Source organism: Schistocerca nitens, chromosome 3 (assembly GCF_023898315.1).
Source record: "Schistocerca nitens isolate TAMUIC-IGC-003100 chromosome 3, iqSchNite1.1, whole genome shotgun sequence".
Lineage (NCBI taxonomy): Eukaryota > Metazoa > Arthropoda > Insecta > Orthoptera > Acrididae > Schistocerca > Schistocerca nitens.
This window is the reverse complement of record NC_064616.1, coordinates 810,528,074-810,534,992: the sequence shown is the minus strand read 5'-3', so window position 1 is coordinate 810,534,992 and position 6,919 is coordinate 810,528,074. Positions and strand designations below refer to the sequence as shown.

General features: G+C 42.3%; 1 non-coding gene across 1 annotated transcript; it reads right to left on the bottom strand.

Moving 5' to 3' along the window:
• Window positions 1-2,925: 2,925 nt before the first annotated feature.
• Window positions 2,926-2,999, bottom strand: Trnar-gcg (transfer RNA arginine (anticodon GCG)). Its single transcript has one exon. It is a non-coding gene; the product is annotated as a tRNA-Arg (tRNA).
• Window positions 3,000-6,919: the final 3,920 nt, after the last annotated feature.

Below are 6,919 nucleotides of genomic sequence, written 5' to 3'. Positions count from 1 at the left end.
CTTTACGTGAAGTTACATCCCTTGCCACGATGGCAATATCATCTGCATATGCGCATATCTTGCTGGACTTCATGATTATTTTTCCTCTTTTATCTCCTTTTTGTATGATACTGTGCAGTGCTAAGTTAAACAGGACTGCAGACAGAGCATCATCTTGTTTCACTCCATCTTCAAGGTCAAACTGCCTGGTCATTCTGTTATTCACTTTTACTTTTGCTTTTGTATCCTTCATTGTTAGCTGGATTAACCTTGTCAGTTTATCACAGATGCCCAATTCTTTCAGCCCTTTATACAATGCTGGCCTATTAATACTATCGAAAGCTTGTTTGAAGTCAAAGAACAGGAAGTGGAGATCTATATCATATTCATAAAATTTTTCCATTATTTGTCTAACAACAAACAACTGGTCAGAGGTACCTCTGTTTGGTCTGAATCCACATTGGTATTCTCCGAGTATCTTCTCAGGACACTTCTTTATTCTTTCGTTCAGCACTCCAGAGAAAACCTTATATACTGTATTCAGTAGGGCTATGCCTCTATAGTTTTCACAATTCAGCTTTTCTCTTTTCTTATATATTGGGCATATTATTCCAGTATTCCACTCCTCCGGCATGCTTTCATTTACACATATGTTCTTTATTAGTTTAAATAGTTCACGTCTCAGAGGTTGCCCCCATGATTTTATTAGGACTGACGCGATCCCATCTTCACCATGTGCAAGGTTATTTTTTATTTATCACTGTTTCCACTTCCAGCATTGTTGGGTTTTGTGCCTCATCCCTTTCAGTTTCTCTTGTCTCTGTGTTCTCTCCCTGATCCTGTGTACCTCTTGGGGCCTGATCTGAGTTTTTGTTAAGCATATCTTCAAAGTATTCTGCCCATCTCTGCAATATTTCTTGTTCATCTATTATTATCTCACCGTTTCTGTTTTTGCAAGCATTTTGTTTGGGTTGAAAATTTTTTCTCATCTTTCCCACGGCATGATAGAATTTCTTAGTTTCATTCTGTTCCCTTAATTCTTCTATCTCTTTAAACTTTGATTTCAGCAATTCCTTTTTCTTTTTCTTGTATATTATTTGGGCATTTGATCTTAATTCTTCGTACACCTCCACGTTTCTTCTTGTTTCTCTCTGTATCATCCTCAGTCTTACTGCGTTTTTACGTTCTATTACTAGCCTGCATTCATCGTCAAACCACTTATTTCGTGTATTACTTCTCATCCCGATTATGTCTTCTGCTGCCTCTTTCAGTGCTTTCTGGATCTTAGTCCATCTCTCTTGGATTCTCATTGTTTCCTCGCTGGGGGTCAGTGCATCTCTAACTTTTGCTTGATATGCTTTCTCAACTCCTGGGTCACTCAGTTTTTCTGTGTCCCAGGTTGTATTTTTCTCCATTTCGGGTTTAGGTGTTACAGATAGTTTCTCTCTCACTACAGTTTTTACATCATAGTGGTCTGAGTCACAGTTAGGGCTCCTGCAGCTCCTCACATCAATAACTGACATGGCACGCCCTGCCTTTACTAACACATAGTCTATTTGATTGACTACTCCACTTGCATTTGATTTCCATGTTCCGAGATGTATTCTTTTATGTGGGAAACAGATGCTCCTGATGATTAGATTATTTCTAGCAGCAAACTGACATAACATTTCTCCATTCTCGTTACTTTCTTCATGTAATGTGTGTCTCCCAGATACTCTTCCATATTCGCTTCGCCCAACCTGTGCATTACAATCTCGCATAACTAAGAACAGATCATACTTTTGTACTTTACTACATGCCCTTTCTAGATCTTCATAAAACTTTTCCTTTGTTTCTTCTTCTGCTCCCTCTGTTTGTGCGTATGCTGTTAATATCGTTATATTACTGTATTTCCCTTTCACTCTCAGTCTGCTAAGTCTTTCATTTATGGGTTCAAATTCCAAAACACTTTTAACAAACACCTTTGTTATTCTGAATCCCGTTCCAGCTTGTCCTGTTCTTCTGTCTGGTCCACTATACAGCAGACAATACTGAAGCATATCTATCTGTCTTTGTCCTTGCCATCTTATTTCTTGTAGCGCTACAATGTTGTACATGAACTTCATGATCTCATCAGTTATTTCTTCCATTTTTCCAGGTTTCAATATTGTTCGTACATTCCATGTTACTATTGCCAAATCTTTTGTCATTTTTCTTTGCCGAGGTCGTGTTTATTGTGTCTCATCCATCATCCGAGGCTGTTGTTGAGGTTCCGTAATATGTCATTTTTACAGTGTGGAATTATCGGCCCCACGCCCAACCCCCATCTTAGAGGACATGGATTTCTTTAGGGTTTACTTCCCTAGGGAGGTCGGCTTCCCTACACCTACAGACCTACAGACCTCCCCCCCCCCACCCCCCACCCGCGCTATGCTGCGGGACACACTTCGTCTGCCTCCTCAGTCAAGACTTGTCCGGCTTGGGTGACCCTGCCAGTAGCTACGCTGCCGCCGGCATAGCTCTCGACTTCATCGAGGCACGCAAACCCTCCAGCCCGGCACTGAAGGTGTCTAGGATAAGGCGGCGTCCTCAGGGAGGGAGGAACTAAAACTATTACTATCAGATCTGTGGAATTCCAATCTGTATAATAAGCTCTAACAACTATAAGAACGAAAAACTATCAGAAATAAATTTTGACTGCTACGTTCTCCCGCTGCCTAACGTAGACCTAAAGTTCATCGTTGAGACGCCATTCACTTCCTGTGTACAACTTGGCCATCTCAGCAGTGGACGCTGACGATGATCCCAGTGTATTGTGGTCTTGAGGCCAAGGTAAGTCGATAGGGCTGGGTTGCGCCATCCGCCCTTGCTATCAGTCCACTAATCATGCCATCACTTCTCCTTTCATTTTCGGGAGAAGAAGATGAGCACTGAGACTGAAACTCCCCGGCAGATTAAAACTGTTTGCCAGACCGAGACTCGAACTCGGGACCTTTGCTTTCGCGGGCAAGTGCTCTACCAACTGAGCTATCCAAGCACGACTCACGCCTGGTCCTCACAGCTTTACTTCTGCCAGTACCTCGTCTCCTACCTTCCAAACTTTACAGAAGCTCTCCTGCGAACCTTGCAGAACTAGCACTCCTGAAAGAAAGGGTATTGTTGAGACATGGCTTAGCCACAGCCTGGGGGATGTTTCCAGAATGAGATTTTCACTCTGCAGCAGAGTGTGCGCTGATATGAATCTTCCTGGCGGTTAGAGCACTTACCCGCGAAAGGCAAAGGTCCCGAGTTCGAGTCTCGGTCCGGCACACAGTTTTAATCTGCCAGTAAGTTTCATATCAGCGCACACTCCACTGCAGAGTGAAAATCTCATTCTGCACTGAGACTGTTGCGCAAGTCGCTTTGACGTCTAAACGGTTATTCTTTGTACAGTCGATTACGAGCGGTATCTGCCTTCTCATTATTTTTAGATTATTACTGGTATTTTTCTGTTACATTAAATGGGTGATTTATATCACTATCAATCCGCAATACTTTTATTAATTTTGTGTTGTATTGCGAAAAAGCATCTATTACTAAATGTAAACAAAACAGAAGACTTCAGACAGCTTCTGAGAAACAAACTTCTTGCTGTTCGGCCGATACTGAAACCGTTACTTTGACTTCAAACAACACGAAAAGGTGATTATAGATTTTTTATAAGCAGTTTTGGTTCAGTAGTGATTAATTCACTAGCGGCAACCACTGTGTTCCATAACCAAATATTTTTGTTAATAATTTACCTTCTCCAGCAATAATTCTGTATATGAAACTTACATCTTCGTCATCCTCTCGTTTCCGGAAACAGTTTTGCATTTACTTTATACTTTAGCACTGTTTTAAATACGATCTTGCTGCTTCAACTAACTGTGGATTAATTTTACATTCACGTATTCTCTAGTCATTAAGGAACATTATGTTCTGTTGGTTACGAACAGCTTCTTCCAGTAAGCTCTTACGAAACCCTGGATACTAATATCTTCATTTCAGTGCGCTGCCAGCTACCCCACTTCTTTAATCTATGCAAAAACTCTCTTCCATATCAACAAACGGAGTTGCTAATGTTCTTAGAAATCATTCTTCAGCCGTTGCCACAGCTTTTGTCAAAGTTTTTGATTTCTAGTTACTACCAACTCTGTTTGCATTATACAATGTGCTTCCTCCACGGATCGATCTTTGAACATCAAAATTACTTGACAGTGATCTCAGTTAATTACAGTTTATTTCATTTAATTCTAAAGTGTCAAGTTTTCGTAACGTCTGTGAACACGGCGGTGAGTTTCCTACGCATCCACTGAACGTTTCCAATTACACTCTACAAACAATATCAAAGCTTCTCTCTCTGCAACGGATAATTAATTCATATTGTTCAACGTTCAATTTAGCCTGTAACGATTCTAAAGTTTCTATAAGAAGATGAAACTGAATCCCGTAACAGCTTATTTGCATTTTTACTTCCCCCTGTGAGAAACCACTAACAGATACGCTCTGAGGCCCCCCTACCCGTATGACATCGCCATGGAAGAAAATATAATTAACTTTCAACAATATTTCAAGTGAAAGTAGAAGAATTATATTTTTCTTCATGAAAAGTGACACCTGCCAATCAGCTCACTGGCACGCAGATGGGAATTCCCAGGCAATAAATCACTCCGAGGTTGATTTTCGTAAATAACGCAATCTTCTCTTGGACATGCGCCTGCAGAAATTTTCTCTGCTCACTCCCGCAGTGCACGGGCGTCACACGTCACCCCAGGCGAAATATTGACTTCCACTCAGGATGACAGAGCATCCGCTTTTTTCCACTCTCTCTCTCTCTCTCTCTCTCTCTCTCCCTCTCTCCATCTCCAAGGGAAATATCGGCAAACTGTTATGATACACAAGCTTTGCACATCGACTTGTGTGCGGTCCTACTTACCAACCTCGTGGGGGGAAGCGCCAGTGACGCATTCACAGCCTGATACATCTCCTGCTGTTCCCACGACCACTTCCACATTCACCACTGCTGTATTCCCGTCCAGTTGCACATAATGCTACGAAAACAGTAGCCAGCAAAGGAAACGGTATGGGTCACCCCAGTCGAAGATGTGGATACGTTTCTGCTCGTTTATACAGAATGTATATAAAATCTTCGTAAACGGCACACATACACTCATTAGTCTTAAAACATCTCTTCACTGCTGGCTTCCACTGTGCAAGTAATGACAGTGTGATATTTAATGGAAGGTAGTGCACAACATTGCCAGCCAGAGTGGCCCAGCGGTTCTAGGCGCTACAGTCTGGAACCGTGCGACCGCTACGGTCGCAGGTTCGAATCCTGCCTCTGGCATGGGTATGTGTGATGTCCTTAGGTTAGTTAGGTTTAAGTAGTTCTAAGTTCTATGGGACTGATGACCTCAGATGTTAAGTCTTGTAGTGCTCAGAGCCATTTTGCTAATTTACTTTATTTATTGCATAGTGTTATGGTAGCAGTAAAGCTTTAATGGCCTCCTCATAGCATTTATCGGTCCAAAGTGGATCTTGAAAATCAATATTTAATAAAGAAAAATCTCAGTTTCACTTGAATGTATGTGGCTCGCCTACCAATAGATCGCCAAGCAAGATTCTTTCTCATGGTTCGTGTGCATCCCCTCACTCCAATGACTCACTACCGCACAAAATGTCTGTTGCCTGCGGGGTAAACAGCTTATCACTCGGTGCCGCCGCATTTTGCACTGCTCCTAAAGGCAGCGAATTACTTCTGCTGCCCACAACCTTATTTAGAATATAAGATGCTTTCCAAAATAACAGAAACCTCACACAACTTATAAAATACACTGAGGTGAAAAAAGATCGTGGGATAGCGATATGCAGATGTATAGAGAGCGCCAGACAAGATATAAAAGAATAGTGCATTGGCGAAGCTGTCATTTGAACACATCTGATTGGTGATTAGGGCCGCAAGGTAGTTGGAGCTAGACGCATGGGACAGTCCATTTCGGAAATCGTTAGGGAATTCAGTATTCCGAGATCCAGTGTCAATTGTGCCGAACCAAATTCCAGGCATTACCTCTCACCACTGGCAACACAGTAGCGGAAAGCCTTTACTTAACGACCGAGAGCAACGGCGTTTGCTCAGCGTTGTTGGTTCTAATAGAGAAGCAACACTGCGTTAAATAACCACAGAAATCAATGTGTCACGTACGGTGAACGTACCCACTAGGACTAATGACCTCAGAAGTTAAGTCCCATAGTGCTCAGAGCCATTTGAACCATTTGCACAACATTTTTCTGTAATGGTGATGACGCACAAATCTGTCATCAACACGTTTGTGAGAATGTGTGCACTCACAGACGAAGGTATCGCAGATATTTATGTCTTCTTAGGTTTAGAGCGTATAGACACTGGGAATCATTAATACCAACGAAGATGTCAGATACATTTGTATCCCACTTACAGATGGTACATCGACACAGCTGATTTTCCAGTAAGATGAGTAATGTCTCACGGGAGAGTCTGTGCAGAATGTAGCAATCAAGCTCTTCCTTGAACAAAAGAATCGTTGTATTTTATTCGTACGGAAAGTATGTGTCTGTAATAAAATGATGGGTGTCGCTGTTCATCTTACAAGGAACCGCGCGGGACTAACCGAGCGGTCTGTGGCGCTGCAGTCATGGATTGTGCGGCTGGTCCCGGCGGATGTTCGAGTCCTCCCTCGGGCATGAGTGTGTGTGTTTGTCCTTAGGATAATTTAGGTTAAGTAGTGTGTAAGCTTAGGGAGTGATGACCTTAGCAGCTAAGTCCCATAAGATTTCACACACATTTGAACATTCTTACGAGGAGTCCGCACCTACTCGTCATCGCCGATTCTGTCTACGTTTATGGTCTACGCACAGCTTTTCCAGATATGCAAGAGACAGAAGTGGGAGTTGCAGGTGG